The 10,364-nt window shown below is 36.4% G+C and overlaps 1 protein-coding gene across 1 annotated transcript in view; it reads right to left on the bottom strand.

Moving 5' to 3' along the window:
- Positions 1–10,364, bottom strand: part of LOC145293085 (alcohol dehydrogenase-like) — a 46,863-nt gene that overhangs the window by 30,861 nt on the left and 5,638 nt on the right. The gene's annotated exons all lie outside the window — the stretch shown is intronic.

Below are 10,364 nucleotides of genomic sequence, written 5' to 3'. Positions count from 1 at the left end.
AAAGAATGCTTTAGAGAATTAATCTCCTTAACCTATAGGGTTTCGATGTCTACCATCTCATCAGAGGAGAGAAAATATTAGCTAATACTTATAAAGGTATGCACCCTATTTGCTAAAGTCAGTGAGACATGGAAAGTCAAAGTGAAAATAATAAATTTATCAGAAGTCCTGTAGCAGGGGGATTTGCAGAAAAAGGATATGAAAGTATACTTTTGCAAGCAAAATCCGATCCTGCATTTTGGCAAGGAAGAAGAAAAGAAAGAAGAAAACAAAAAGAAACAACACACTGAAGATAGAGGATACCTTCGAAATATATTTATGTTATAAATTTCAAACAAGTAAAATATTTATTTATTTTCCTAATATTACGTTGTGATTTGGCTTTCAAGCGCATTTGATGCGTATTTTATTTTATTCAAATTAAAACAACGTTTCTATATGAACTCTCATTGTTTTATATATATATATATATATATATATATATATATATATATATATATATATATATATATATATACTATTTAAATCTAGATAAGACGCCTGCACTATTCTACCGTAGAAAATCATATGATTTAATGTCATAACTAATATATGAGTGTTTAAATACAGTACTTATCTATAATAATAAATATGAAAGTGGTATCAAATAAAATATAATATTTACGCATTTTACAATCGGGCAACGCCGAGCGGCGTGTTATTATATATATATATATATATATATATATATATATATATATATATATATATATATATATATATGTGTGTGTGTGTGTGTGTGTGTGTCTGCGCTCGCGTGTGTATAACACAATTTAAAACTGTAAATTATACTTTCCATGAATTTATTATTCGACAGGATACTCAAATAAGACTTCTTAAGATTTCTTATGTGAGCATGGTGTCGAACAATACATTCTTTGTAAATTATAATTTAAAATCTTACATTGTGTTCTACTATGACAAGCTCTTTTATCCTATTTTGGTTGTATTGAGCTTTTTTATTTGGTTGAGATTACTATATAAATATTAATATTTATATTCGCTTTAAGATTACGGAAGCTTTTGGATTGCAAACTAAATTTTTACTTCTGGATTATATATATATATATATATATATATATATATATATATATATATATATATATATCGTCATCCACATACAGTACTGTTTCGTTGTACTTCAACTTATCATTGCGGCTAGACTAGTACCTTTCACTAGCTGCGGATTATATCAGGTAGGGTATTATGAGTCACGGCAATCAATGGTTTAGAAAGGGTTGCATGTAATATTTTAAAGGAAAACGATAAAGATAGAGGTAGAAATTTAATGCAATAAATTCTTAACGTACAATACATTAAAACCAAATAACTAATAAAAAACGAAATTAAACCTCGGTAAGACCAAGTAATTATTATAATTGAGCACGAATGAGTCAAATCCTTGATAACGCGTCACATCATTTTATAGCAATCACTAACCTGATTATCGTCTTATGGACCATTCAGCAGAAAATGGTGACATCCGGAAATAGCAGGACAATGTTGGCCGATGGTTTGGCTGCCCCATACCCAGCGTTATAATCTTCAAAGTAAGAAAATTAAACACACACACACACACACACACACACACACACACACACACACACACACACACTCTCTCTCTCTCTCTCTCTCTCTCTCTCCCTCCCTCCCTCCCTCCCTCTCTTTCTCTCTGTCTCTCTCTCGTCACTATTTGGAAAATTCCCACGAGCATTTTTTTATACATGTACACCCGAAAAGAGAGTAGTACGAATTTAGGCAAACCCGCTCCACTTTTTAATCGCCGTCTCTGAACGCATATATCATGCCCTGAATAAGGTAAGGAGAGCTAGGGAGGTAGCCATTGATAAATCTTAAATCTTTTACAAAGTCTATTAGGAAGAGCTTCTCATGAAAACTAAATTATACGTTTTTTTTTTTTTTTTACATAGGCGTCACCACTTATCAAGGCCGATAGGCCACTCAAGGATAAGGGTTAAAGAGTGTAGAGTAGTCAAAAGGACAATATAGTAATCGATAGTAATGGAAGTTCGGTAAATTTGTTAACTTAAGTGGAACGGCTCATCAGAAACTTGTTCACGTTGGTCTTGAAGACAACCATATTATAGACAGCTGGAAAGCAGGAAAACCGAAGACAATTCCACAGGCGTGCAGTTCTAGGAAAGAAGCTTTGATCATGGAATCTATGTTTAGGTTTAGGTACAGATAAAGAGTGGGGAAAATTATTGATAATGTTTTCAGCTAGTCTAGTGTTTCTTGTGAAATTTTGGCGAGGGGGGACCATAGATTGAAGCTTAGTTGAACACTTTCTGTACAAATACTTCACATAGTTTCAAAGGTTGTCACAACCGGAGGTGGTAGTGGGGGTAAGCTCCTTCTCCCTAAAAGTGCCTTCATGGTGTGCGTCTCAAATAGCCTTTGATAACCAAGTCCAACTCCTAGCTTTGTCGTGTGGTTTAGCTACCAAGGCCGGCGAAACTGTTTATACTAACTGCGAGAATGGGCAAAGGCGTTCCACCGGCGCCTTAAAACCAGTCACATCGGCCAGGTGGGGGATCGTCAACTTTGGATGGTAGCTCACCTAGGAGAAACCTACTCTGATTCAAAGCCTCTGCTGCCTTTCGGGATTAACCCATCAGGGTAAAGGGCAAGGAAATAAATCCCAATAGAAAATCCGGAGATGGAGTCCCTAAGGCAGTCTAACTTTATATTGTCATCACCAGCAACTCCTGCGGTGCAGTTAGAGCCAGGCTGTGTCGACTCTATCTTTTCCTTGAGTCGTCTGGCTTCTCGAATAGGGGGAGATTGCTGCATGAGCAACAGCTTCTGGGCTTGACCTTTACTCCTGATCTGAAATGGAACACGTACATCAAGTTTGTTGCCAGGGTCGCTGGAAAGATGGTGGGTTCCTTCTACCGCTCCAGAAGATATCTCACTACTGATGCAATTCTCTATCTATATAAGAGCCAAGTACGTCCAAGGATGGAATACTGCTGCCATATCTAGGCAGGAGCTGCTAAAAATAGCCTATCCTGCCTTGACAGAGTACAAAATAGATTTCGTGGCTTAGTGGGGGATGCGCTTTTCTCTTCCCTGCAACCTCTCTTCCACAAAAGAGACATTGCGAGCCTGTCTTTGTTTTACCGTTATTTCCATGGCAGGTGCTCGTCTGAGCTCCAATCTCTGGTCCCCCCTCGCCAATCTTTTACGAAAAACACCCGTCCAGCTGAGGCCACTGTAAAAAATTTTCCCCACTCTCTATCTGTGCCCAAATCAAAACGTAGATTCCATGAACACAGCTTCTTTCTTAGAACAGCACGCCAGTGGAACTCTGTTCCGTCTGCCTATTTCCCACCTGACTACAACTTGGATGTCTGCAAGTCCAACATAAACAATTTCCCGATGGGCCGCCCCTTTAAGTAGACGCTTTATGAAATCTCAACACTAACGTACAACGTACTGTACATGCAATAACCCTTATTCCTGACTGGCTTCCGGGCCTTGATAAGTGGCGACCTCCTTGTAAAAAAAAAAAAAAGAAAAAAAAAAAAGCTATCCTCCCATATCATGCTGCCCAGGCTATGTAACCCCACTGCCACACCATCGAAAGAAGGGTGCAAAGTCGTAGTACTCCTTCTAAAGCTAAACCTGGGTCTCTTTGGACTTGTGGGTCAGCACCGAGTCCTGCTGCCACACCCAGAGTCTGCCAGCGGCCACCTGATTGCACCAGGGGATCACCACACTTTTCAACACATCCAGGTACACTTTAGTGTTGACTTTACAGTCGACTTCTAAGATGTGAGGTGACATGGTATGGCCCTCACTTGAAACCACACCAATGATAATAACAGTGTGCTCTCAAGCGTTGAACCGTCCGGATTTGCATTTAACAACTTAACATATAATCGGATCCTTTCTCACATCAAAAGGAAAATCCAGGTTATTTTCGATAGCCATGCATTTAAACACCGTGTGCCTTGGGGTCGATTATTTGGATCTTTATTGTTAAAAGCTTGGCATCGAATGTTATCATCCATTTTAATGTAGGTAATTCTCTAAGGTTTCGGCCATCACCTTAGGTATGTGTGCGTTCCTTGTTCCTCATTTCTGTTGTATCCTCACCAAGTATATCCACCTAGGCGAAAGATGCCATAGAAACATACTATTTCAAACCGAAGCATGACATGCCAAATAACTAACATATAAAACAGTGAGCACGCCCCTAAAAATGTATGAGAAAAGAAAATAACCTTCTGTCAGTAATAGAACGGAGCTATAAAAGGTTGGTAACGTTTAATGCTAATAAAACTAAGCTTATTTCATTTAACAACTACAATAAAAGCCTCTTCAACCGTCGATCGGCATGGCAAATCACACCATACCCGTTGGCTCATCTTTCAACCCTCCTAACCTAACATTCACAGTTATTGGAACAAACATATTTAGAAGATTGCCAAGGCTGTTGCAAAAGGATGGGCTTCCTCTACCATGTTAGAAAATTATTACACCAGAGAGTATCCTATATCTTTGCAAGGCCTCAATTCACCAATAAATGGAGTATACATGGGCTGATGCATCTACCACTAGTCACTCACTCTTAGGCATTATCCCCCCCCCTAAAAAAAGTGTAAAACCTTATTGTCTCCGTACTACCGGCCAAGCTCCAACCTCTGTCCCATCGTCGCAATGTTGGATCCCTGTGCTTGTTTTACAAGTGCTTTAATGAAATGTGCTATGGTGAAGTTAGAACACTTTTGTCATCTCGACGTACATATTTCCGGCTAACCCGACAAGCAGCAAAATCCCACCTCTTCAATGTTGATGCCCTTAGATGCTGAGAAGCCTTCTACTTTATTGGTTTCTTGCCTCGAACTGCTAATCTTTGGAACTCCCCTGCTTCCCTAATCGTACTAACACGTAGAAGTTTAAATGTAATGTGAGCAGACATCTTGCTGATCAACTCGCCTCGTCCTCCTTTTATACACGATCACAAATAATGTATATACCTTCTCAAAAAGTATATAAATGCAACTTTGTCTGTGTGTGTGTGAGCTCGTTCCTTATAGACTCCGAAACGGCTGAACAGATTTTCTTTAAAATTTACAGAACTTTGTTGAATAAGTCTGGGAGCAATCTAAGTTAAGTTTGTCTCAGAATACCCTCGATAATTACCGATAATCGAAACCATTATTTTTATTTATCTATCATCGGAAAAGCCATTTTTTCCCCGTCGTCGCTTAGCAACAATGATAGAACAACGGGCTGTGAAAATTCTGCTGTGGTTAATAGCGTGTTTTTTTTTTATCACGTGTCTGTATGTTCAAACTTTGCCCGTTAATTCCTGAATTTTTTTCATTAACTGCAAATAATGTTATATGACTTGAAAATTTACGTGTTTTTTTTTTTTTCAAACACTGCATGTAAATTTGTTTTTTTCGTTAACTGGAAAGAAGTTTATACAAAATAATTTTATAAAAGAAACAGTAGGTTCTCTAGAGTGCAATGTGGAATAACATATATTTTGGAATAAGTTACTGCATGGAGGCATGTGAGGCTTCCTCTTCACGGATTTCGATGATAATAAAAATATAGGAGTGTGAAATATTCGTTGATCATCGTTCAATCCCGGGCAACATCGGGACTCCCTGCTAGTATATATATATATATATATATATATATATATATATATATATATATATATATATATATATAGTAATTTATAAAATATATATGGCGATTAAGCTACACTGAATATTCCGCGTTTCATCCACTCTAGGACTCCTCAGGCTTATGCTCGAATTCTGTGGTTGTTTCGCGCATAAGCCGGAGGAGTCCTAGAGTGGATGAAACGCGGAATATTCAGTGTAGCTTAATCGCCATATATATTTTATAAATTACTAACTAGCTTTACCTACATATTGAGCACTTTTGAAGTAAATACTTAAAGTTTACGCATAAATCTATACTTTCATATATTAATTTTATGTGAGTAAATTAAGTAGTTTATATATATATATATATATATATATATATATATATATATATATAAACTACTATATATATATATATAATAGATTGTTCAAATCAGTACTAAAAATGTCGAGTGAGTTAAAACAATTTTAAACGAAAATAAATCTGACCTCAGTCGACATTCCAGTTTTTTAAGGCAGAGAAACGCATTCAGTCACGTCACTGAGTTTTGACTTTTCCTTAATTTTATTCAAACGCAGATCGAAATGTGTCAAACATAGCGGATTTGAAACGTGGAACTTCTACCTCCTCTCTCCATTATCAAGAATGCCAAATGCCAGATGATTTAAGCTTAGGATAGAACCGAGGAGAGTAATAGCCATTAAGAGGCAGCTTGAATAAATAGATAATATACATACCTTAAATATTCCCATGCACAAAGCGCCTGAGTGATATGACAGAGACTATGAAATTCGGCAAGTCGAGTTCAAATTCATTGCAAACGCTTGCATTTAGTTAAACTGTCACACGATTTGTGGAAAATATAAAAATCCATCTTCCTAACGTCCTGCTTGTACCTTTTTTAGTTATTCCTTACGTTACGCTTTGAAACAGCTAATCCTTATGTTACGCTTTGAAAAAGTTAATTCTTACGTTACGCTTTGAAAAAGCTACTCCTAACGTTACGCTTTGAAAAAGCTAATCCTTACGTTACGCTTTGAAAAAGTTAATCCTTACGTTACGCTTTGAAAAAGCTACTCCTAACTTACGCTTTGAAAAAGTTAATCCTTACGTTACGCTTTGAAAAAGTTAATCCTTACGTTACGCTTTGAAAAAGCTAATCCTTACGTTACGCTTTGAAAAAGCTACTCCTTACGTTACGCTTTGAAAAAGTTACTCCTTACGTTACGCTTTGAAAAAGCTACTCCTAACGTTACGCTTTGAAAAAGCTAATCCTTACGTTACGCTTTGAAAAAGTTAATCCTTACGTTACGCTTTGAAAAAGCTAATCCTTACGTTACGCTTTGAAAAAGTTAATCCTTACGTTACGCTTTGAAAAAGCTACTCCTAACGTTACGCTTTGAAAAAGCTAATCCTTACGTTACGCTTTGAAAAAGTTAATCCTTACGTTACGCTTTGAAAAAGTTAATCCTTACGTTACGCTTTGAAAAAGCTACTCCTAACGTTACGCTTTGAAAAAGCTAATCCTTATGTTACGCTTTGAAAAAGTTAATCCTTACGTTACGCTTTGAAAAAGCTAATCCTTACGTTACGCTTTGAAAAAGTTAATCCTTACGTTACGCTTTGAAAAAGCTAATCCTTACGTTACGCTTTGAAAAAGTTAATCCTTACGTTACGCTTTGAAAAAGTAACTCCTTACGTTACGCTTTGAAAAAGCTACTCCTAACGTTACGCTTTGAAAAAGCTAATCCTTACGTTACGCTTTGAAAAAGTTAATCCTTACGTTACGCTTTGAAAAAGTTAATCCTTACGTTACGCTTTGAAAAAGTTAATCCTTACGTTACGCTTTGAAAAAGCAACTCCTAACGTTACGCTTTGAAAAAGCTAATCCTTACGTTACACTTTGAAAAAGTTAATCCTTACGTTACGCTTTGAAAAAGTTAATCCTTACGTTACGCTTTGAAAAAGCTACTCCTAACGTTACGCTTTGAAAAAGCTAATCCTTACGTTACGCTTTGAAAAAGTTAATCCTTACGTTACGCTTTGAAAAAGCTAATCCTTACGTTACGCTTTGAAAAAGTTAATCCTTACGTTACGCTTTGAAAAAGTTACTCCTTACGTTACGCTTTGAAAAAGCTACTCCTAACGTTACGCTTTGAAAAAGCTAATCCTTACGTTACGCTTTGAAAAAGTTAATCCTTACGTTACGCTTTGAAAAAGCTAATCCTTACGTTACGCTTTGAAAAAGTTAATCCTTACGTTACGCTTTGAAAAAGCTACTCCTAACGTTACGCTTTGAAAAAGCTAATCCTTACGTTACGCTTTGAAAAAGTTAATCCTTACGTTACGCTTTGAAAAAGTTAATCCTTACGTTACGCTTTGAAAAAGCTACTCCTAACGTTACGCTTTGAAAAAGCTAATCCTTATGTTACGCTTTGAAAAAGTTAATCCTTACGTTACGCTTTGAAAAAGCTAATCCTTACGTTACGCTTTGAAAAAGTTAATCCTTACGTTACGCTTTGAAAAAGCTAATCCTTACGTTACGCTTTGAAAAAGTTAATCCTTACGTTACGCTTTGAAAAAGTTACTCCTTACGTTACGCTTTGAAAAAGCTACTCCTAACGTTACGCTTTGAAAAAGCTAATCCTTACGTTACGCTTTGAAAAAGTTAATCCTTACGTTACGCTTTGAAAAAGCTAATCCTTACGTTACGCTTTGAAAAAGTTAATCCTTACGTTACGCTTTGAAAAAGCAACTCCTAACGTTACGCTTTGAAAAAGCTAATCCTTACGTTACACTTTGAAAAAGTTAATCCTTACGTTACGCTTTGAAAAAGTTAATCCTTACGTTACGCTTTGAAAAAGCTACTCCTAACGTTACGCTTTGAAAAAGCTAATCCTTACGTTACGCTTTGAAAAAGTTAATCCTTACGTTACGCTTTGAAAAAGCTAATCCTTACGTTACGCTTTGAAAAAGTTAATCCTTACGTTACGCTTTGAAAAAGTTAATCCTTACCTTACGCTTTGAAAGCGTTACTCCTTACGTTACGCTTTGAAAGCGTTATTCCTTACGTTACGCTTTGAAAAAGCTACTCCGTGGTAACGCTTTGAAAAGGGCCACGTTTGCGATTTTTTGTATTTTTTACGATTTTATGCAGCAGACATTTCTGGTTGTGCGATGATAAAACCCAAATGCACTTGTGATGTTAGACTGTATAAGGGTGTTAACTTACTATGTTGAGAGATTAAATTTGCCTAATTATTAGTTCTTGAGATAATATTGAAGATTTCATTTTTATGCAAGATGAAGCTCCTCTACACTTTGCTATTGTTGTTTGTGAATGGCTGAGTGTTTAATTCCCTGGAAGATGGATTGATAGTCGCGATTCACACGAATGGCTGGTTAGACGTCTTGACTTAACGCCTTGCGACTCTCTGGGGTGGCTGAAAGAGCAAGTCAAACCAAGAAATTTAGAAGCTCGAATACATGAAGTTATGACTACCATTCTGCAAGAGTTTCTTGTGAAATCAGTTCATGCGATGCCTGGTCAACTTGAAAAGCTGGTGGCAAATGAAGTGCCTATATTTAATCTATAATATAAATCTCACCTGTCTGTTTAAATGTATGTATGTATGTATGTATGTATGTATGCCTAAAACTTTCGATAGAGGCGACGGATTTTCACAAGACTGATATCATTCTGAAGCTCGATGTCTCGGACGACAAATATCGAAAAATTGGCCCAAAATATTAATTCCTTCACCTTCAACTGGACAGTTTTTTTTACAAGGAGGAGTCGATTTTTTGCGAGCCATGTTTGCAAGTCATCGTATCGGTTAGATTGACTTTGCCTACTTTTAATGTTCCAAAATCCGGTCGCGTCGTGAACTAGCAGTAGGACGTCAGATTTTCTTTCACTTTCTTTTCCGCCTTCACATCACGAGTTCGAGCCTGCCTGCCTACTACCACTTTTTTTTTGCTCAACACACATCTCCAAACACCCGGGGAATGCCGGGTACCCAGGCTAGTTTTAAATAAAAATCGATGAATTATACTTTTTCTTTTGTATTCATCAATTGTATAAATTATATTTGGAAAATAAATTGTATGTATTTTAAAATATGGAATTACTTTTCAATCACCATGTATATAATATTCTACTTGCACCGTCTTTAGTTAGTCGGTTTTGAAAAAAGCCAAATGCAATTTTTTAAGGCCAAAATGCTTCATAAAAAGGCCACATTCACGAAATCTGGCTTTAAAAAGGTAAACCTGGCAGCATTAGAAAAGAATGAGAGAGTGATCTCCTTTTGATATAGCCTCGTTTTCGCATATCATTGTAATAATATATAATCATTATTGTAATATTGTGAGAAAGAAGCTAATAGTAATTTCGACGTATAGCCGTTCTTCCCCAACCAAAGAAATCAGCGAAACATTACATAAAAATAGAGAACATTCGACAGAAACAGGGGGAAAAACACTGTCTTCCAAATGGTATTGAAATAGAGGATTAAATTAAAGATTGTGTCTTACAATTTGTTTTTATTATTTGTATTGAACTATATATCACAATATTACTTGCTCATTATGTATTAGTACTTATTCATTTATCTCATTTGAATCAGTTCTATAGTTAAAATAAAATAGAACCCCGGGATACGTTTTTTCAG

The sequence above is a fragment of the Euprymna scolopes genome, chromosome 14 (assembly GCF_053919585.1).
Source record: "Euprymna scolopes isolate OS-2025 chromosome 14, ASM5391958v1, whole genome shotgun sequence".
Taxonomy (NCBI): domain Eukaryota; kingdom Metazoa; phylum Mollusca; class Cephalopoda; order Sepiida; family Sepiolidae; genus Euprymna; species Euprymna scolopes.
The sequence above is the reverse complement of the archived record's forward strand: the minus strand, read 5'-3'. Positions and strand labels throughout refer to the sequence as shown.